The sequence below is a fragment of the Macaca thibetana genome, chromosome 8, assembly GCF_024542745.1.
Source record: "Macaca thibetana thibetana isolate TM-01 chromosome 8, ASM2454274v1, whole genome shotgun sequence".
Lineage (NCBI taxonomy): Eukaryota > Metazoa > Chordata > Mammalia > Primates > Cercopithecidae > Macaca > Macaca thibetana.
In genome coordinates this window covers 8,993,791-9,017,422 of record NC_065585.1, presented here as the reverse complement: position 1 = coordinate 9,017,422, position 23,632 = coordinate 8,993,791, and the positions used below count along the sequence as shown (strand labels likewise).

General features: G+C 39.9%; 1 long non-coding RNA gene across 1 annotated transcript in view; it reads left to right on the top strand.

Annotated features, from left to right (window-relative positions):
• The first annotated feature begins 642 nt into the window (after nt 1-642).
• LOC126961337 (uncharacterized) overlaps nt 643-23,632 on the top strand; it is a 41,177-nt gene continuing 18,187 nt past the window's right edge. The window contains exon 1 of the long non-coding RNA XR_007728268.1: nt 643-757. This is a non-coding gene — a long non-coding RNA (uncharacterized LOC126961337). The remainder of the gene's footprint in view (nt 758-23,632) is intronic.

The window sequence follows — 23,632 nt, the reverse complement described above, 5'->3', positions numbered from 1 at the left end:
CACAACCAGTCATTTTTCCATGCTGTTCTGTCCCTATTCGCTTTGGAATATAGCATCTGTTGAATTCATGCCTCATGAAGCATGAAGAGTTCCCTTTTAACATCCCGTTACACATACATTGTCTCATTTAAACTCCATACGTGCCCTGTGAGCTGTATTAACTCTTACTTCATTGGTAAGAAACATAAATTTCAGAGAGGTTAACAGGGCCATATATGTAATAAGCCAGAACATAGGAGGAAAAGGGCTCCGTCTGTCTTACCACTTCTGCATCACTGAACATACAGCAGTAAATGGCACATAGGATATGCTTGAGTTTCTTCCTGTATAAATAAATAATATGAGAATTTACAAATCAGTTGCTCTTTACTCTATTCCAGGGTTTCTCAGTCTTGGCACTGTTGATATTTGGGACCAGACAACTCTTCACTGTGGGGGCCTGCCCTGTGCTTTAGAGAATGATTATCAACACCCCTAGCCTCAACCCATGAGACGTCAGTCTGAGCCCTTGTAATCAGGCATATCTCCGAGACTAGTTAGAGTAAATGAAATTGTTTAGATATAATGGGAACTACTTCAAAGCCTGGCACATAAAAACTTTCTATGTATGATTCTTCCTTCTCTTTTACCCACAGATTGGATGATATGGAGATGAACACCAGGACTATTTTAGAAACTGCATGTTGCAGACCACTGAGATATAAAACTTAGAAACAAAAATTGGTCCTGAGTCAGTGCCTTGAAGACAGTTCCACAGGTTAGTTTGCTGGCGCATATTCATCTTTAGAATGTTTCATAAGAAGAAATAAACTTTTACTCTGCTAAGTCATTGAGATTTGTTTATTTATATCTTATAGCAGCTAGTGTTACCATAGCTAACTCACTCTTTGCATCGACTTAAATAAGTAAAAATGAGAGCTGATATAAAGAGAAAAAGTGTAGTTAATTATATGTCAAGTGATTCATCGATATGATAAGATTCTAAAAAGTACTGCACAACAGTAGATCAGTTCAACTCAAGAGGGACAAAGGTGTGAAGGAGAACATGCTGCACACCAGGGGTTCTTTTCAATTCAACTTTTTCTGGTTGATATCAGAAAATCAGGGAAAATAATGAAAAAATAAGGGAAAAACTCTTTGCTTTAAGAAGACCCTCATGAGATTTTCTTTCAGGAAAATAATTAAGATTTATACTAGGTAAGGTAACTGCGTGAGTTTTCTATTGCTGCATAAAAAATGGCCACAAATTTAACAGCTTAAAACTGCATGCATTCATGCATTCATTATCTCGCAAAAAACTGCATGCATTCATGCATTCATTATCTCGCAATTTCTATAGCTCAGAAGTGTGGGTACAGTTTAACTGGGTCTTCTGCTCAGGGTCCCACCAGGCTGAAATCCAAGTGTTCAACAGGCTTTGTCCTCACCTGGAGGCTCAACTGGAGAAGAATCTGCTTCCAAGCTCCATCAGATTGTTAGAAAATTAACTTCCTGTGGCTACAGGATTCATGGCACCTTGCTTCTTCAAAGCCAGCAATGGAAAGAGCCGTCTGCTCCAAGACTGACATGTAGTCGCTCAGAAAGGGATCATGTGACTAGGTAATGGCCACCCAGAATAATATCCCTTTTGATTAAGTTAAAGTCAATCGATTAGAGGTTTGAATTGCATCTGAAAAATTTATTTTCTTTACCATACTACATAAATTACAGTTCAGTATGGATTAGCAAGAGGACTCTGCATTTTCAAAGATGTTTGGAAACCAGTGTTTCTCTATCTTTGTCTCCACCTACATTTAAGTTCTTTGAAGTCTGTCCACACAGCTACAAATAGAAAAAGAGAATTACAAATTATCTATGGGAGATTTGTTATTTAATGGGTCAGTTCTAAGGATGAAGCAAGTTACTCCTACTCATATTTCACCGGCTGGATGTCACCTCTGTGTAGTTGCAGGAAACTTGTAAAATGCCCAAAAAGAGAAAAAGGTGGACATTGTTCTCAGTTCTCAGTCCACCCTTCTGGTCACTGCCAAAGTATATGTTTCCCTTGTCTCTCCCATAGCAAAACCTCTTATACCTTTCCCAAGAGAATCAGGCTGGATATTTCACGTCCCAATGTATCCTGTTGAAAATCTAATATGGAGCATCTCCAAGACGTGCTCAGCTTCTCCATCAGGTCTGGATAGGTCTTCCTATCATTCAATAATTTATTTTACAGAAAAAGAAATTGTCCATCCTCCCATCTTCCTCAATTTTGAAGACATTCTAAATCGGAAAGTGAACAAATGGGAAACCACAGAAGAAGCTGGTCTGAAGCAATTTGGATGTCCTGCTGAACTGGCTTTATGAAGGTCATCCACCTTGAGAAAGCAGGTGCATTTCCTACTTAAATCCTGCTTCTTTTCTTTGGAAGAAACAATCATTGTCCCTTGTTCTTTATGGATCTTTGCTCTATCTTCTGGGAGTTTTTTCTTGTCCATTTTCCAGGGTGCATATTTCAGATCTGACAGGTTTCTGTAAATCTGTAAAGTCCACTTCTGCTGGTATACACATGGAGTCTTGAAGAATGTTCTGTTTTTATTTTTGAGACAGAGTCTTGTTCTGTCACTCAGTCTGGAGTGAAGTGGCACAATCTTGGCTCACTGCAACCTCTGCCTCTGAGGTTCAAATGATTCTCTTGCCTCAGCCTCCCAAGTAGCTGGGATTACAGGCACCCACCACCATGCCAAGCAAATTTTTGTATTTTTAGTAGAGACAGGGTATTTTCATGTTGGCCAGACTGGTCTCAAACTCCTAGCCTCAGGCGATCCAGCCACTGGGCCTCCCAAGGTACTGGAATGACAGGCAGGAGCCACCATGCCTGGCCTTGAAAGCTGTTTTAAATATCAAAAAAATGATGGTTTCCAGCTTAATCCATGTCCCTCAAAGGACATAAACTCATCCTTTATTATGGCTGCATAGTATTCCATGGTGTATATGTGCCGCATTTTCCTTATCCAGTCTATCATTGATGGGCATTTGGGTTGGTTCCAAGTCTGGAAACCATCATTCTCAGCAAACTAAGGCAGGAACTGAAAACCAAACACTGAATGTTCTCACTCATAAGTAGAAGTTGAATAATGAGAACACATGGACACAGGACAGGGAACATCACACACCAGGGCCTGTCAAGGGGTGGGGGACTAGGGGAGGGATAGCACTAGGAGAAATACCTAATGTAGATGATGGGTTGATGGGTGCAGCAAACCACCATGGCACACGTATACCTATGTAACTAACCTGCACGTTCTGCACATGTATCCCAGAATTTAAAGTATAATAAATAAATAAATAAATAGATAAACAAACAAACAAACAAACAAACATCAAAGAATCAAAGGCTGTTTGGTAGTATTTTTGCAATATGATTTATCCCCAAAGTAAGGGTTATAATCTACTTGTTTCTCCCTTCCCCATGCCTCTTTCCACTTCATGGGTTGACATTCTGAGGCACGTTGCATAAGCCTTCTCAGAAGGTCTTGTTATGATTGGCACCTGTCACACACAGCAGTGGCCACTGTCATTATATATCTTAGGTTGGAACTTTCTCCTTGCCTGCACTGTTGTCCTAGTCTTTCCTTCCTACTCAAATAAGACACCCAAACATAAACCTGTCTCAGGCTCTGCTTTCAAGACAACTAAGCTGAGACACTACTTTTTGCAGAAATGCTAAATCTTCAAGGGTCTTTGTCAATCCAAAGCTTTTTCAATCTTACTTCCTATTTTGAGGTCTCAGAAGTGGTGATTTTACCAACTCTTTAAGGTCCCAAATGTCTGAACTGCCGCTTGTTCTTTTTCTACTTATAAAGTAGCCAGTTATTGACTAATAACATCATTTTCTTTTAATACTTTCCTAAGATCAGCCATTATAAAGCAACACACATTGTCACCCCGACTCCTCCTGGTCACTCCTTTAGAGCTATATGCTCAGTCAACACATGTACTGCTCCAAATAAAGTCAAGCAACAGTTTTAATTGAAACTTTTATTAAGATAATTATAAATTAACATACAATTACATTAAATACTACATAGATATCGTTACTATGCTCCTCTCAGTTTCCTCCAATAGCAATATCTTGCAAAACTATGTTAAATATCGCAACAAGGACTTTGAGATTTATACAGTCCACTGAACATAGTTCAAATTGCCCGTTTTACTTTATGCGTATATGTGTATATCAAGTTCTCTATAATTTTATCACTCTTGCAGGCGCATATATTTACCACCACAGTCAAGATACTAAGAAATTCCAACACCACAAAGATCCCTATTTTGCCTTTTTACAACCATCCCTATGACTATACTTTTTCCACCGTGCCCAGCTCTGTCACTAATTCCTAACCACTAATCTATTCTCCATTTTTAACATTTTATCATTTCAAAATGCTGTATAAATTTAAGAATACAGAATTTAACCTTTAGGAGTTTATTCTTTTCATGCAGCATAATTCTCTGCAGATTCACTTAAGTTGTTTTTCATTCATCCTTATTGCTGCATAGTATTCCATGCTACCTACGTACCACAGATGGTTAACCATTCCACTGCTGAAGGACATTCAGACTCATTCATATTTCTGGTTATTACAAATAAGGTTATTATGAATACTCATGTACACGTTTTTGAATGAAAATAAGTTTTCATTCCTTTGGGAGAAATGCCCAAGTATGTAATTGCCTGGTCATATGGCAAATTTATGTGTAGTTTTATATGGAACTGTCAAACTGTTTTTCAGTGGGTACAGTAATATACATTCCCAACAGCAATATATGACTGATTCATTTTCTCTGCATTGTCACTAGCATTTGGTGATGATGTTGTTTATTATTAATTTCACCCCTTCTGATAGGGGTAGAGTGATATATCATTGTTGTTTTAATATGCATTTCTCTGATGGCTAATGATGTTGGACATTGTTTTTATGTGCTATTTGTTTTATTCATATCCTCTTCAGTGAAATGTCTCTTCATCTTTTTCAACTGTTGAGTCTAGAGAGTTCTTTATATGTACTAAACACCAGTCCTTTGCCAGACATAAAGTTTGCCATATTTTCTCCTAGATTGTAGGTTGTATTTTCTTCTTCACATAGACTCTCAAAGAAAGAACATTTTTTAACCACTGATGAGATGCAATTTATCAATTTTTTCTTTTTTGGATTATGCTTTTGGTGTCTAGCCTGAGAACTCTTAGACTATTCTTAGATCCTAAAGATGTTCCTCTTTTGTCTTAAAGTTTTACAGATTTGTGTTTTATATTTAAGTCTATGATCAATTTTGAGTTGATTACTTTATGATGTGTGAGGTTTACATTAAAGTATATATTTTTGGTCTATGAATGCCTAAATGCCACTGCCTTATGTGTTTAAAAGATCATATTTCCTCCATTAAATCACCTGCTTACCCTTGCCAAAACCAGTTGAACATATTTGTGTGCATCTGGTTCTAGGATCTTGATTTTATTCTGTTGATTTATGTGTCTAAGCGTTTAGTAACACCACACGATCTTAATTACTGCAGCTATATGGTAAATCATTTTCACTTGTATAAAGTCTACAAAATGAGATATTTTCTATATTGTAGTTTTTAGTTTCTTAATTTCCATTTGGCTATTTTTTAGTAACCTCTTTTGCTGAGATTTTTCAGTTTTTCATTTTTCTCAACATAATCTGTGATTGAATTTTGGAGCATTTTTATAACTACTTTCAAAAAATTTGTGTCATGTAATTCCAACATCTGATTCATCTTGGTATGGAATCAGTTGATTTTCTCATTCAAGTTATGATCTGGTGGCGGGGGAGGGTGTGATATTAAAGGTAATTTTCAGTCATATCCTCCTGGACATTTTGTCTGTTTTTTTTTTTTTTTTTTGAGACGGAGTCTCGCTCTGTCACCCAGGCTGGAGTGCAGTGGCGCGATCTCGGCTCACTGCAAGCTCCGCCTCCCGGGTTCCCGCCATTCTCCTGCCTCAGCCTCCCGAGTAGCTGGGACTACAGGCGCCCGCCACCTCGCCCGGCTAGTTTTTTGTATTTTTAGTAGAGACGGGGTTTCACCGTGTTACCCAGGATGGTCTCGATCTCCTGACCTCGTGATCCGCCTGTCTCGGCCTCCCAAAGTGCTGGGATTACAGGCTTGAGCCACCGCGCCCGGCCAGAATAGTTTTGTTTCTATTTAGATGTTTTATTTTTGGGGCAGTCATCTAGTCTAGGTTTAGAATGCAGGCTTTGGCCTAATTCATGAGCTGTGGTTTCAAGGAGAGTTTAATTTGCAGAACCTTTACAGTGTTACTCTCATCTACTTGGTGCGGTGCTGCTGGGTTCCCACTGGTTCGGGCTAGTGCTCCCTCGGGGTGCAGAAGGGGGTTTTCAAGTCTAGCCACTAGGTGTCTTTCACTGGTGAAAGGTACAGTGGGATCCCCACTTACTGAAGCCCCCAATTCTTCTGCTGGCTCTGGATGGGGAAGGAGAGTCTTGGGTCTGTGGGGACAAAGAGGCTTCCTGGACCGGGCTACTTGCTTTACTGGGTCATTCTTGACATCATGCCTCACCCGTACAGAATCTTCCAATGGAAAAAGGCAGTCTCAGGCCCAATGGGAAAGAAGAGCTCTTTGCCTGGACTCCTACTATTTTAGGGTCTACCCGTCAACCCCTTTTGATGGTGGTTTTTGGATAAACTGATGTTGTCAGACAGGCTCTTGTTGAATTTGCGGGCAGAATGAGCCTAGCTGGGCTATCCTCTGTTGGTGAGTCAGGGACTAGTAAATGCCAGGTCTGGGTGGCCTTCCTTAATTGAATGGCAGGATGAAGGATGCCCTGCTGCCGTGCTGTTCTTCCAGTCTTGGAGTTCCAAATCAGCTCGCCCTCTTCCCACACCCTTCAGCGTTCTCCTTCGGTTATCTCTTCCACCAGTTCTGGGGTTTATAGTGGCATTTCCAGGAGAGGAACAAGCAAAAACTGTGCCACCTGTTCGTACCAGAAGTCCAAGAAACATTTGTACCAAGTGTTTGGTTATGATATAAGCAGGCCCTGTCCTTTTATTCTCTGACATATGTTTCTGCACTACTCATAATAAATAATCTGATTTGAGGTACATTTTTCTGCCCCAAATAGGATTTGCCCTTTATCAAAGACATGTGTATTGCTCTCTATAGCCTATTGATATAAATACATCAAAGCACATCATCCTTCACCTAATATACAAGAAGTTCCACAGCCAGGCCATTGTTTCTCTATTTTGTTTTTAATTCCTCCCACATACACACCTCACAAACGTTTCTGATTTGCTGGCCTTAACCAACGTTCCCACCTCTATTCAAATTGTCCTTTCTACCTGAAATGTTCTCTCTCCTGTGCTTCTTTGGAAATGCTTGTGGGATTTCACCTCGTGTTTTAATGATTGGGAAAGTCAGGGTCAACTTCTAAAAGACTGTGGATGCCAAGTTAAGGTTTTTGCACTTTAGCCTGTAGGTAAAAGCAATTTCCTGGCTGGCCTCAATCCTCTGAGAACCCTTATTAGTGGTTACTGAGGCTGTACTCTCTGGGTTACTTGATTTGTAGAGGGAAGCATGCCTCACTGCTTTGTTTTGGAAGTCAGTTGACATTCAGTTATTAGACTAATCCAAATTGTGTTTTCCAATGAATGTCTCAAGGGAAAGATTCCAATTCACTTTGGCTACTTAAGAGAAGTTGTCAGAGTGAATTAAGGACTCTGCTCTTGCTCAGGCAGTGGATGTCTCTAGAATAATACCTGTTGTTTTTTCTTGATGTGTGGAATACCCTTGTTTGAAGTCTGATTGGGCCACATATGGCCGGGCGCAGTGGCTTATGCCTGTAATCCCAGCACTTTGGGAGGCCAAGAAGGGCGGATCACGAGGCCAGGAGATTGAGACCATCCTGATTAACACGGTGAAACCCCATCTCTACTAAAAATACGAAAACATTAGCCAGAAGTGGTGGCGGTGCCTATAATCCCAGCTCTTCAGGAGGCTGAGGCTGGAGAATGACATGAACCCAGAGGGTAGAGCTTGTGGTAACCTGAGCTGAGATCGCATCACTGCACTCCAGCCTGGGTGACAGAGCGAGACTCTGTCTCAAAAAGGAAAAAAAGGGGGAGAGAGAGAGAAAGTGGTTCTTCTGTAGAGAAATAAACACACATCCAAAAATATAGCTGCCATGCATTTATATGCCTATTATATTTAAGACACTAGGTGCTAGAAAGTGTATGAAAATGTTAATAATACAGTGCCTGTGTTTAGCAGGTATAAAATGATTATTTATTCACTCATACACTCCTTATTCAACCACCTTTTCATATATTGATTTAATATTTACTCTTTGCCAGTTACATGCCAGTTCTTTTGCTAAGTGCTAGTGTTATAATGAATAAGGCTTATATCCCTCAAGGCGCTCTTCACCAATCAGAGGACAGGTTCTTATACAGAGTCTCATCAAATGATGTGATTAGGACAGTGGCTTACTGCCACACTGTTACCACAGGCATGTGGGACCTCATAAAATATAAACAGGAGATATCTAACTCAAAATGCAGGAAAATTAGGCATTCTAAAAAAAGCTATGGAGGAGATTTTAAAGGGTGAATTTTCTTTAAGGCAGAGAAAATAAAGCAGGCACTCAGAGGGGTGGAGAGAAGTTGCATCCTGTTTGTCTGAACACTGAAGAGTGAGGATAGCCTTGGAGAGGTGGGCAGGAAAGAGTCACTAACAAGCATTAATGGCTGTGATTTGCATGGTGTTTTACTGTTTACAACTTGCTTTGTTTGATTATCACACAAAAATCCTTGATGATTAATTCAACTCGTGTGGCTCAATATACAAGAGTTATATGAAGATCCATTAAATTAAGCACCAATCTAACTGCCCCCTTCTCTCTCTTTTATCCTTCCTTTCCTCATCTGTCCATGTGTTTGTTTCTCCTTTCCTCTTTCCCTCCCTCTTTCCCTCTCTTTCTTTCTTCAAAAAAATATTTACTGAATACATACTAAGTTCCCTGAGCAATGTTAGACAACAGGGACGAACATGAAAAACAATTGAAAAAAAAAACCCTTATAAATTTTGCATTCTAATCTACAAAAACCATATCCAAGTTAAAAGGCAAATATTTAAATATTTAAAATTATTCTGAGTTACCTGTTAGGAAGAAAAAATAAGAGAGGCTGAAATGCTAGATAAATTAATGATAAGGAAATTTTCTAATACAGTGATGTTTCAACTAGATTCAAAGGAAGAAAAGAACCCCCAATAAACATAGTTGTAGAGGAAACAAAGTAGAGAAAGCAAAGTCCAAAGTGCCAGAGTGTAGAGTAAGATTTGAAATGAGACTGGTACAGATGGATCAGAGAAGGGGAAAAGAAATACAACGTCAATGGTAGTTACACACAGGGGCTAGGTCATCCAGGACTTTGCAGGCCTGAGAAGGGGATTTGGAATTTACTTGAAGTGTAACGGGAAGACACTGGCTAGTTTTAGCCATGGACTGGCATCATCCGGTTTGTATTTTGAATAGTATACTCTGAGTGCTCTGTGGAAAAATGGAATGTAGCATACAGTGAGACTGGAAGATCTGAGACCGGTCGGGAGGCCATTGAAATAATCCAGGTGAGAGATGATAGGGGTCACACTATTGTTGGCAGTAAAAGATGAGAAGAAGTAAAGATGGTGTAAACTTTTCAAGATAGGCTCAAGAGGTCTTCAGAATGGAAAGAATGGGGATTTGCTAGTAAGTGTGAGAGAATCAACAGTGACTCCTAAGATGCTGGCTTAAAAACTGGATGGATGATGTGCTTATTTATTTGCTGAAATTGGGAACTCAGAGTGGATAACAGTTTCCCCACCCAAATGTGTGTGTGTGTGTGTGTATATATATATATATGCATGACAGCAGCAGCAGTGGACTCTGTGAGGATCTGGTTGAGTTTGATTCTGATCATACAAGCACACGAGCTGCAGGACCAGCTCCACAATCAGGAACATGGAGTTTTTATCAAATTTCTTTGCAGTGAAGGCAGATGAGCACATGCCCTAGCTGCTGCAATTGGATGTGCTCATAGGAGATATCAGGTCAGACTTAGTATCCAGAAGAAGGTGGAGGCATACAGAATCAGTCACAGCAAGACAGACATCTGACTGTCAGCAATGTCAGTGCAGGCTACAGAGCCCTGTTCTCAGTGAGAGCAGATTTTTTATATGTTTTATTTATAACATCTACCTATGATATTGTTTGGCTCTGTGTCCCCACCCAAATCTCACCTTGAATTGTGATAATCCCATGTGTCAAGGGTGGGACCAGGTGGAGATAATTGAATCATGGGGACGGTTTCCCTCATACTGTCCTTGTGATAGTGAGTGAGTTCTCATGAGGTCTGATGGTTTTATAAGGAGCTTCCCCCTTCACTGGACACTCATTCTCTCTCCTGCCACCCTGTGAAGAGTTACCTTTAGGCATGATTGTAAGTTTCCTGAGGCTTCCCCAGCCATGCAGAGCTGTGAGTCGATTAAGCCTCTTTCCTTTATAAATTATCAAATCTTGAGTATTTCTTCATAGCAGTGTGAAAATGAACTAATGCAACCTATTTATTTACCCATGTGCTCCTTATTCAATTGCCTTATTTTCTTTTTCTGACGCTCCAGGAAAGAACCATGGATCTGTTTAGGACATGTTCATGTTATGAGGCATTAAAGAGATATAAAAGGAACATTTGGTTGTTTAAGTCTGGGGATCAGAAGTGAGGTTGGGGCTAGAAATATCAATTTGGAAATTATCAACAAAATAGACATTAGAATATATGAGAGCAAGGGGAAAGGGAAAACAGAGTCAATGCCTAGAAAGAAAGTGACAATATATGAAACTGACCATCAAGTTGGTGATATTATTGCAAAATGTAAACTCAGGTCTATTGTGGGCCCTATTGTGGCTATTGGTTTTATTTCAGGATATTCATCTATTACTGAGCCCCACCTAGATGCTCAAAACTCTCTGGTACTTTTATGAACCAACAATACAACTTACCCAACTGTCAACTGTACTGTGGAAAAAATTCAAACACACGCATACATATACACAGAAAGAGAGAGAGAGAGAACACAGACTTATTTATTTAACTGAATGAACAGATTTTAGGAAAAAATCCTTGATTAGTAGCAGCCTTCTGTAAATGAGGCACCAGTGAGTAAGTACTGGTTTAACTAAATCAGTTATTGTGTCAGTATTAGTTGGATAAGCAACCTTTTTGCAAATAGATGAGTAGTAGGGAGAGCAGAAGGAACAATTGGATAAAAGTTAAAGCAGATCTTATGATAAATAATTCACTTAAATGCCATCAATGGTTTTCTATTGCTTAGGAATTATGACAAGATTGGGAGAGTCAAAGTCACAGAATTGAAATAGTATGATGATGATATTTTGACCAAGTGTCTTAGGAGTAGTTAAACCTTCCCCTGCCCCATCACACTCCCCTTGCAAGGCCTACATGCACAAGAAGGAAAATAAAACAAATTACCCTTTAGTATTTACTAAGGCTCTGAATTCAAACCTCAATGCAAAACCTTAGATATGAACTAATAAGCAAGGCTGAGCTCATGGAAAGATCAGTTTTACTAAAACTAAATGTTTCACCAAGATTCACCAAGTCCTTGCTAGGCTATTTCCCCATCTATGATTCCCAAGCACCCACTCCCCCAACCCAACCTGATAGCTCTGATCTTATAGCCATGATGTGAAGAAATGACAACCCCTTTTCCTCTGGTAAAGAGGAGCTAGAACCATAAAATGGGGATTGGCATAGGAAACTGCTCCTGGGTGTGACCTGTCACCAGTCCCAGATAATACAGTCCTCTTGGAATTCTTCAAATATGTCACATCACTGGGTTGAGGCTTTAAGTCTTCTTTTTTTTTTTTTTTTTTTTTTTTTTTTGAGACGGAGTCTCTGCCGCCCGGGCTGGAGTGCAGTGGCCGGATCTCAGCTCACTGCAAGCTCCGCCTCCCGGGTTCACGCCATTCTCCTGCCTCAGCCTCCCGAGTAGCTGGGACTACAGGCGCCCGCCACCTCGCCCGGCTATTTTTTTGTATTTTTTAGTAGAGACGGGGTTTCACTGTGTTAGCCAGGATGGTCTCGATCTCCTGACCTCGTGATCCACCCGTCTCGGCCTCCCAAAGTGCTGGGATTACAGGCTTGAGCCACCGCGCCCGGCCAAGTCTTCTAATACAGTGATGTTTCAATTAGATTGAAAGGAAGAAATGAATTCCCAATAAACATAGTTGTAGAGGAAACAAAGTAGAGAAAGCAAAGTTCAAAGTGTCGGAGTGTAGAGTAAGAGTTGAAATGGCCAGGCGCGGTGGCTCACGTCTGTAATCCCAGCACTTTGGGAGGCCGAGACGGGCGGATCACAAGGTCAGGAGATCGAGACCATCCTGGCTAACACAGTGAAACCCCATCTCTACTAAAAAGAAAAAAAAAAAAAAAAAAGCCGGGCGGGTGGTGGGCACCTGTAGTCCCAGCTACTTGGGAGGCTGAGGCAGGAGAATGGTGTGAACCCGGGAAGTGGAGCTTTCAGTGAGCCGAAATCACGCCACTGCACTCCAGTCTGGGTGACAGAACAAGACTCCGTCTCAAAATAAAACAAACAAGCGAAAAAAGATTTGAAATGAGACTGGTGCAGATGGATCACAGAGGGGGAAAAGAAATACAATGCCAAGGGTAATTACACAGGGGCTAGGTCATACAAAAATGCCCTCAAATCTTGAACCCTATCTGAATCAAAAAGGTTGGTGTTTGATGCATTGGGAGAGGTATGGTAAGAATGAGCACTCTCTAGAAGCCATTTTATTGATTTTTGTTTTTCATGTTAATCCACTTAAATTAATAGTAATGTTTCTGGGTGATTGGTCAGGGTTGGCTCTAGTCCTGGTAGAAGGAGATGATAGGAATCTTAATGATCTGCTCACCACCTTGGGCAGCTTTCTCCAAACCTTCCTATGTTCTACACGTTCTCTTATGGCTATTGAAATGTATCATTCAAATTCTAATAATTCTTAAATAAGGGTTTTTATTATTTTTATTTCTTCAAACTAAGTTTCATATAAGGGACATGATAGTGGGATTTTTTTCTTTTAAATTTTTTAAGTTCAAGGGTACCTGTGCAGGATGTGCATGTTTGTTACATAGGTAAGTGTGTGTAATGGGTGTTTGTTGTACAGACTATTTCACTACCCAGGTATTAAGACTAGTATCCATTAGTTATTTTTTCCTGATCATCTCCCTTCTTCCATCCTCCATCCTACAATAGGCCCCAGACTGTGTTTTTCCCTTCTATGTGTCCATGTGTTCTCATCATTCAGTTCCCACTTATAAGTGAGAACCTGCAGTGTTTGATTTTCTGCTCCTGTGTTAGTTTGCTAAGGATAATGGCCTCCAACTCCATCCATGTTCCTGCAAAGGACATGATCTTGTTCCTTTTAATGAATGCATAGTATTCCATTGTACATATGTACCACATATTTCTTATCCAGTCTATCACTGATGGACATTTAGGTTGATTCCATGTCTTTGCTATTGTGAACAGTGCTAGAGAGAACGTATGTGTGTATGTGTCTTCATAATAGAATGATTTATATTTCTTTGGATATATACCCAGTAATAGGGTTTCTGGGTCAAATGATATTTCTGTCTCTAGGTCGCTGAGGAATCGCTACACTTTCTTCCACATTGTTTGAACCAATTTACACTCCCACTGACAGTGTAAAAGAATTCCTTTTTCTCCAAAACGTCACCAGCATCTCTTATTTTTTGACTTTGTAATAATAGCCAAAGAATGTTTTTTAGATAATAAGTCACAAAAATATCTTAATTCAAATAACCTCAAAAAACACTATCCAAAAATTTACCATTCATTTCATTTAGTAGTTTGAATTGTCCAACTAAGCCTTCCCAGTAGGTTATATAAAGTGTATTACTTTTATAATATTAATTGCTAATCACTAATTTTTAATACTAATAGGGCTTTCATAACAAATACGACAGATTGAATAGATTAAACAATGTAAGTTTATTTTCTCACCACTCTGGAGGCTGGAGGGAAGAGATCAAGGTGCCAGTAGAGGGTTGATTTCTGAAGCTTCTCTCCTCGGCTTTCTTCTGCCAGTGTCCTCACATGGTGTCTCTGTGCATATCTGTGTCCTAACTGTCTCTTCTTATGAAGATACAGTCATATTGGATGACGGTCCACCCTAATGGCCTCATTTTAACTTAATTACTTTTTGAAGGCCTTACCTATCTCTAAACAGTCTGAGGGTTAGAACATTGGCATATGAATTTTGGGAGAACACAGTTCAGCCCATAATACCATGAAATTTCATGTGTTAGAATTGAAATGCAAATAATCATACTCAGCAACATAAATGCCAGAAATGTGAATAATGCAGAATTTTTATTACTGATTTCCTCACAGTCAGATCAGACTTTCAAAACAGAAACCCACCATCCCTTTCAGAAAACTTTAACTCTCAATACACCCCTTTTCTTTCTTGTCTTCTGGGTTTCAGGTAATGGGGTCTTGGGCAGAGACCCACATGGAGTCTGGGCTCCGTTTTCAACACCCGAAGCCAGAACCATGTCTACACAAACAATGGATTCATTGACGCTCACCAGGATCACAGCCTGTTTTTCCCAACCTCAAGCTTTTCTGACTTTTCCAACAGAAGTCACTTAAGATGGCAGAGGAGTCCATTGTTATCTGCTCATCCCATTTCTCCAGCTTCATTTCCTGCCATTCCTTATTGCTTCCTATTTTCAGGATGATGTTGCCTCTCATTTGGATCTTTACAGAAATTTACTCTCTGTCTGTAGTCCCTGAATTTATTTTTCCTAGCAGCTAGAGCGATCTTTCAAAAATATAAATAATATGTCTCTACTTCAGAGATATCCTGAGATTCTGTTTCACCTTCAGCATGAAGGGCAAACATCTTGGGATGGGAGAAGAACCTTTCTATTTCCTAGTGCCTGTCTATGAGTCTGCAGCCTCATCTCCTGAAGGCCCCTATGCAAAACATATGTTCCAGCAATTTTGAGCTACCTACTTTTCCCCAAATATGCTATGTTGCACTTCTCCCATTCCCCACTTCACAAAATACATTTATAATCTTCCAGCCTGTTCCACAAGCAAACTCTGAGGGCCATATTACATTTCTACTTTCATTCCTTAACCCCCTTCACATAGAAAAGATTCCAAACCCCTCTGGGTTTCTAGAGAATGTTAATTTTAGAATTTTGTTTTCTCCTCGTGTTTTCAGCTTTCTCCTTAGTGCGTGACCTTATTGTTTATTTTTCAGAATTGTTGAAACAAGAGCGAAATCAGATTCTGTTTCCATAATTTGCAGTGACACCAAAGAAACCACATTGCATGCCATTGTTGAGTCAGCCTTTGTTACCTTTGCTTAAGCACATGCTGCTCCTACAGTGGGCTCTTGGGTGAATCTAGGTAGCATTGATGCATGCCTGGGTGCTTGGGTGAACTGGCAGGGCTGGCCTACATGCAGCCTCTTTGCATGAGCCTTGAGGAATCTCCTGAAAGAGAATTCCTGCTGAAGAAAAGGACACAGTGAACTTGATATGGTAGGAGGCCTTAGTCTTCAAAAGGAAGTCTGATTCTGAGTCCAGGAAGATGACCACTCTTAAACAGACCAAACATATTTCGGCTCTGCCCTACATCTCTCGCATCAACCACATACATCCTCTGCATCCACACCAGACACCCTGGGTGTCTCTGCTCCTCAATGTTAAGTTGTGCTGCTGTATCACCAGTGTTGGGTGAAAGCATTACTCTCTGCACGACCTCCTCTCCCAGTTTTTTAACCCATTTTTGCCATTGAGCCTTCATAGCTTCACTATGACTTTGTGTGAGAATTAATTTTCCCCCCTTTTCCGGGGCAGGATGGATGAAAGGCACAAGGAAGGAAGAATGTACATTGATTGTATGTTATGTATCAAATGCATTATCTGTTATCTATATCATTCTATTATCAAAAACATACCATCATTGTCAAAAAACTTACCATATAATTGTAATTATTTTCCCTGTTTTAAAGATGATCAAGCTGAGAGTGAGATGCTGAGTTGTTAATCTAGTTGTTACAGCCAGCAGGTGGAAGAACAGCAATAGAATCCAGATCTTTTCAAGACCAAAGCTGATGCTCTAATGTCCTAATCCAGCCATGGGCTGACCATGAGTCTCCTCTGGAGTTCTCTGGGCTCACTGATGTAGGGACACTCATGGCAGGTACCTCAGCACCTGTATCACACATCCTGCTGCTTCTGTCTTTCCAGAGCTCTGCTTCTGTTTCACCTCCATCAATTCTAGTGGACGTTGACTTCATGCTGTCCTTCCAAGGGTAGACTCTTATCGTTCTAAATCAATCAGTGCATTATATTCCCCTATAATCAGAATGACTTAATTAGACCAGGAGAACTGAATGATAAGTCCAACAGTCTATGTCTGGGGGGGAGGCCTCTGTTCTGTCATCTCGAATATGAACATAGAAGCATATTCTTTGCTTTTGGTAGCCCTCTTGTGACTGCAAGGAATACCAGACTCAGAATCAGGAAAAAGCTGGAGCTTAAAACAACATGAGAGAGAAAGAGAAAGAGAGAGAGAGAGAGAGAGAAACTTTTGTATTGTTCACCCTTTCATGAATTTTTTCATAATTTTCAACAGTTGCCTCTAAAAACGTTATGACTGATATGGATGTATTGGTCATTATGACTGATATGGATGAATTTGTATGACTGATATGGATGTATATTGGTCAGTATTCTCTAGAGGGACAGGAATAATGGGCTAGATGTATATATGAAAGGGAGTTTATTACAGATAATTGACTCACACAATCACCAGGTGATGTCCCACAACAGGGTGTCTGCAAGCTGAGGAACAAGGAAGCCAGCCCGAGTCTCAAAACCTCAAAAGTAGGGAAACCGACAGTGCAGCCTTCAGTTTGTGGCTGAAAGCCCAAGAGCCCCTGGCAAATCACTGGTATAAGCCCAATATTCCAAAAGCTGATAAATTTGGAGTCTGATGTTTGAGGGCAGGAAGCATCCTGCAAGGGAGAAAGATGAAGACCAGAAGAATTGTCCAGTTTAGTCCTCCCAAATTATTTTGCCTGCCTTTATCCTAGCCACTCTGGCAGCTGATTAGACTGTGCCAACCCAGATTGAAGGTGGGTCTGCCTCCCCCAGTCCACTGACTCAAATGTTAATCTCCTTTGGCAACACCCTCACAGACATACCCAGGAACAATACTTTGTATACTTCAATCCAATCAAGTTGACTTTCAATATTAGCCATGACAATGGCTTATCACAGGGCTTCTTAGTCTCTCTCTCTCTCTCTCTACACACACACAGTCACCAGCACTGTGGCAGATGATGGAGGTTTCTCCTAAATAGACAGCCCATCTTGTTACCTGGTTTCCTCCAGCTCACCTTCATGTCTTTTCCTAAATATCCCTTCCTCAGGGAGAAATCCACTGACCTCCAGGCCCCTAATTGTACATTCTTTTCACACTTTGTACGTTTTCTTATTAGTATTTTTTTTATCAAAATCTAAACTGATTATTTGAGTGATTACTTGCTATGGGGTCATTCACTAGATGATCAGCTTCCTCAGGGTGAGGCAATGTTGGCTAAGCTTGACCCTGTTTCTATAGTCTCAAGCATAATCTGGGCACGGAAAACATTTGTACAACAAGTGCTGAATGCATAAATAAATGAAGAGCCAGCTTTTAATAAATGTGTGTTGAGTGGAAATTGAGATTCGACATATTTATATGTAATGTGGATTCAGGAGTGACTCTGCAAATTAATATGCACTGAGCGCCTTGGATTCGCCTTTGAACTTGATGCATTGCTTTGACTCCGCTGTCTCTGAAGGTGGTGACTGGAGTTCATTGGAAATGTTGTATTTGCCAATTCCACTTTATTTCCTCAGCCTGGATTTCAGAGGCAAGCAGCATGCCTTTCATTTATCCAACTTATCTAGAGCCTATTCAATAGAATAATCAACTCCCAGCATGTTTCACACTTGTTGCTTGTCAAAGCCTCTTACAGTCAAGAAATGTAAGTAATCAGTGCAGTGTACTTGACAACAGGTAGGATGAGAGGTTCAGGATTTTAATTTTGTTCTTTCTTCAAGAACAAGTGTCTCTCTCTGGTAGCTGGAGTGACCTTTCTGTTCTCATCTACAGAACGTGAAAGCATGTGATTGGCCTTTCAGCAAGGCCTCTTTATGTACTTTCTGCGTGTTCTCTCCTTATCTTTTTTGATTTCTCACCATAATGTTTTGTGATATATTTTTACTTGCCTGTCTTTACCAAATCTATCATGACTGACTTAACGATGAAACCTTTGAGTCAGTCACCTGGGTCTCTGGTTATTGTTTCATATAAACATGTTTCCTGAAGGTTACCACAGGCACTACCTGTTATGACAAGCATGACAAAAACACAAACAAGACGTGTACCTTGCAACATGTTGCTTGCCCAGTACAGGTCTAGGAGGCTTCTGAATGAAAACAATGCCTGAGGGAATGAGTGAGAGTTCTGTACGAGACAATTTCGGGTGCTCAGGAAATATACGTGGCATGAGTCAAACAAATGAATTGGATGAATGAAGGACAAAGGACTGATGGATATTAAATTATCTTGAACAAAAAAGGCCGTCTGTTAAGTCTCAGCATATGTTGTATTTAAAAGAAACAGTAGTCTGACATCTGCAAGAGAAATAAAAAGTAATTAGAAATTTACTAGTTTATGTATATAATAAAAATGGAAGATTTTGCATAATTTTAAATACAATTGATCTTTCAAAATCCTGTGTACAATGTGCTTATGCCCCACACTTAAATCTTCCTACTTGCAACCCCACCTAAGTTCTCTGTCTTTTCTCTGTTGTTCCCAACCCCTCTCTGGACTCTGTTTTGCTGCTGTCTTGTATACTCCCTGCTTCCCATATACTCTAGATTAATTTGGTCTTCATGAAGGTTGCTTGATGATCTTCTTACTGAATAAACTTGACCTATTCTATTAACTTCTGAAATCTTGACTTGTTTTTAGCCCTTTTCTCTTACAGCATCAAAAAACCATGGGTATCTAATAAGCAAACACAGAATATTATTTGTTAGATGAAAAAAGGCAAAAGACTTGGTTATCTTTTGTTTTAGTCATACTAGAGAGAAAACTATGTCTGGAGTCTGAAATCTGGTTTCTCTTAACTCAGTAGTTAATTACTGTGCATGTTGGTTCACTATTTTTCTTTTGTTTCCTTTAGATCTCACTGTTCTCGTCTAAAAAATGGGACAATGAGGCTGGGTGCGGTGGCTCACGCCTGTAATCCCAGCACTTTGGGATGCCGAGGCAGGTGAATCACGAGGTCAGGAGTTCGAGGCCAGCCTGGCCAACACGGTGAAACCCTGTCTCTACTAAAAATACAAAAAATTAGCTGAGTGTGGTGGTGGGCACCTGTAATCCCAGCTACTTGGGAGGCTGAGGCAGGAGAATGGCATGCACCTAGGAGGCAGAGCTTGCAGTGAGCCGAGATTGTGCCACTGTACTCCACCCCGGGGTGACAGTGCAAGACTCCACCTAAAAAAAAAAAAAAAAAAAAAAAAAAAAAAAAAAAAAAAAAAAAAAAAAGAAAGGACAGTGGGAAGTAGGGTTTGGGAGTGGTCTACATTGTGTCAACAATCTTTTTCTAACTCTTCCATTCTTTCTTGCAATAAAAGTGAATTGAAAGGTCCTAGGGGTTTATTTTGTCTTCTTTTGATGTCACTTGTCACAAGCAGAAGTCAGGAAAGAACACTCTCCCTAGGAGGAAATTCATAACAAAGAGTTCTGAAATTTAGCTGGAATATACATTTGCAGATGGTGGCTTTGACAGCGTCCATCTCAATCGTAATTTGAAAGGGAGTTATTAGATATACAGTTCTCATGCTATTCAAACAAAGGAGTGTCTCCACTGCTCCCAGATCACGTGTTCTAGGAATGGTGATGATAATAGCACCCTACATCTCTGAGATGGAAAATAAGAACCGGTAATGAGAGAAGAACTTTGCAACATGGTTTCCAGTCTCTGGAAAATGCAGCTGGACAGAATCGAGACATGTGTAAAAGCATTTCCTCCTTAGTCAGAACTAGTTTTATTCTTACTTTAGTGGGTTACTGACCGTATATCCTGAGGCAAGTTACTACAATTCTCTGAGGGTAAATATCCTCTTCTGTAAAATGAGAACATGTTGCTTTCCTCACAGTATCCTTATAAGGATTAGACCAAGGTAACTTGGGTAAATATTACAGTGTAATACCTGGCTTATCAGTGGATACTTGACAAATGTTCAACAGGATGAAAGAAGGTTAAAGTGAATCCATTTTAGTCACAGTTTCATATAGGTCTCAATATAACACCTTCAAAAAGAGAAGCAAGAAGCACCTGCTGTATCTGCAAAAGAAGGTGACAGAAACCAGATTTGTGCTCTTGTCTCCAGAACAGGGTTCATCAAACATTTTCTGTAGAAGACCAGAGAGTAAATAGGCTTTATGGACAATATCATCTGTGTTGCACCTGTTCACTTCTGCTGCTGCAGAATAGAAGTATTCATAGGCAATGTACAAATGAATGAATGTGGCTTTGTTGCAATAAAACTTTACTTATAAACATAGGGAGTGGGTAGGACTTGACTAGAGTATGATAGTTCACTGACCTCTGCTCTAGACTATGAAAGATGTTGCAGCAGATGAATAAAAATGTGAGAGATTAGAAGAGGATTTGGGGATTAAAGGACTCACTTATGGTGAGTCCCTTATTACCCTATCACCCGCTTTGCACACCAAGCACAGGGTAACAGGGCAGAGAGCATCTTTCTTCATCTCAGGTGAGAAAGGGTTTGAAGAGACGACTCAAAGAGGAGCCTTTGTGAACTTGTGTCTAACTCGCACCTGAGACATTACCAGCTAGCCCATAGCTTGAAGGGAGAAGAAAGCAGCTGAACTGGGACTCAGTTGAACTCAGCATTTCTAAAAACAAAGGGTGCATTGTGGTCTTTTGTGGACCAATGTGAGCCTCACATAAGAGAGTTGTCTTAGCTCTTGCTTGAGAAGGGTGAGTGAACTTGATTGAAAAATGCCAGAGGCATACCAAAAAGAGGAAGCTAAAAGGGGAGCCCTACATGATCAACTGAAATAGAAATGCACTGTCTCACTGCAAGGGGGAGAGCTCCAGCCATACAGATGGGCTAGCACTATCACAGAAATTCACAGATGTTTGCTGAGAGGCAGAGTTAAACACTTGCCAGCCTCAAGGAGAACCTGTGTTCTCCCTCAATAGTTCTACTCAAGTAATATATTCTCTACCTCTTTTCTCTCTCCTTCTCCCCCATTCCTATTCTCTAGCCTGGAGGGGTCTGAATCGGGCTTAGGAAGATAGGATGAGATAGTAAAAGAGCAATTTAGAAGAAGAAAAAAGAAGCCAACTGTGCACCTCTCTTGGAGTTCAGGGAGCCAGACCCAGGAAAGAGAAGTAGCTGCAACATTGGTTAAGTTTAAAGTTTTCGCCTGTAATCCCAGCACTTCTGGAGGCTGAGGGAGGAGGATCACTTGAGCTCAGGAATTTAAGATCAGTCTGGCCAACATGGTGAAAACCCATCTCTACTAAAAATACAACAATTAGCTGGGAGTGGCACATGTCTGTAATCCCAGCTACTTGGGTGGCTAAGGCTGGAGAATTGCTTGAACCCAGGGGCAGAGGTTGCGGTGAGCCGAGATCACACCACTGGGCTCCAGCCTGGGCAACAAAGTGAGACTCCATCTTATAAAAAAAAAAAAAAAAAAAAAAAAAAGGTTTTGATTATTTCACTGGAATAGACAAATTAATTCTTTCTTAATTGCCTATATGCTACTTACTCATGCATGACCAGAAAAAATATAAGACTTACCCTAAATGTAATCCAGAGGCAGAACATAACCATCTCCACAGAATAAATGCAAAAGAAAAGTAGGAGATAAAAATAAAGTTACCTTATGATTGTATCCCATGAGATATGCTTTTCAAGGTAATGGATATAAATGTTAGTGTCCTTTTCATATCCAAGAACATGAACTTAGTTAAAACTGGGCCAGCAGCTCTATATTCTATCATAGTTACTGAACTTTCATTTACTGAAAGAAACATTTCAATGCACATCTTATTACTCAAACGTTGCTGTTCGATTATAAAACCAGATCATCAAACAGTTTGGGAATCTAAGCTATGGGATATAGACTAACCCCTCACCTCAACACAGTACATTTCCGTGTTCTAGATACATAAATCTAGAAACGTACATTATGACACGTTAGCATCTTAGAACTGCAGCATTCGTTATCTTAGAATCAAAGCAGCCCTGTTTCTTGGGATAGAGCTTATTAGAAACATAACCTCAAGATACCTTACAATCTAAGATAAAAAGCCTCTCAAGATCTTAACATCATGGAAGCTTAGAAAAGTAGTCTTAGATTTAAAGAAACCTTACAATAAAAAATAGAATCTTAGAAATTTAGAATTGTGGCTTCTTAGAATCATATCACTTAAAACTTTACAGGTCTTCTATAATCTTGGGATCATAGAATTGCTAAAGGTCAGAATCCTAGTGTGTTAGAAAACTGAAATTATAGCATTTTTGAGTCCTGCAATTGAATCTTGCTGGGATCTTAGGTATTATCTATTTCAACTTCTACACAATGTAAAGATCCCTTTATAAAAGTGTTAGCAACAGCAGCAATATTGAAATTGTACAATAGATAATTCTTTGCTGGGGGGAGCAGAAACAGGCACTCACCTGTGCACTGCCGGATTTCTGACCTCTACTGAGTGGTTTCCACTAGCACCTCTTCAGTGATCAGCCATTGACAAATGTCCCAACCACTGTTTTATACATCCTTGGTGTGCGGATTTCTCTGGGGGAGGAAATTATCTTCTAAGACTTTTTTCAACATTTAAAATGGAATGTATACTCTGTGCTAGACCTGATCTCATTTGAATCTCTCAGTTATTATCTTTATGTTTTACAAAAGAGAAAGTGGAGGTTTAGAAAAGTTGACTTACTGGGTCAGGGTTACACAATTGATAGCGGGTTGGAGAAGAATTTAAAGCTGTAATATTTTGACTACCCCACATCTTTAAAAGCTGAAACTGTCCCGACTTTACTGTTTGGACAGCATTCGCTATAAGAAATCACTTCTTTTGTTGAGCCAGATCCTATTTTTTTTTCTCCAGTCTATATTCATAATGTCATTATCATATGGTTATGGGTTTATGACTAAAAGGCTATATATGAAGTTAGTTTCTATAATCAGACTCTCTGAAGTCCAATTACAACTCATGACATATCACTGTGACCTTGGATAAGTTCTTCACTATTTTTTTGCCTCACTTTCTTCAACTGGTATCGGGGTAATTTACTGTTGTGTGACTAGAGACTCCCCCAAAACTTAACATCTTAAATTAACATCCATTTTGATATAACTCATAATTTTCTGGGTGAGAAATCTGGGCAGAGATTGGTT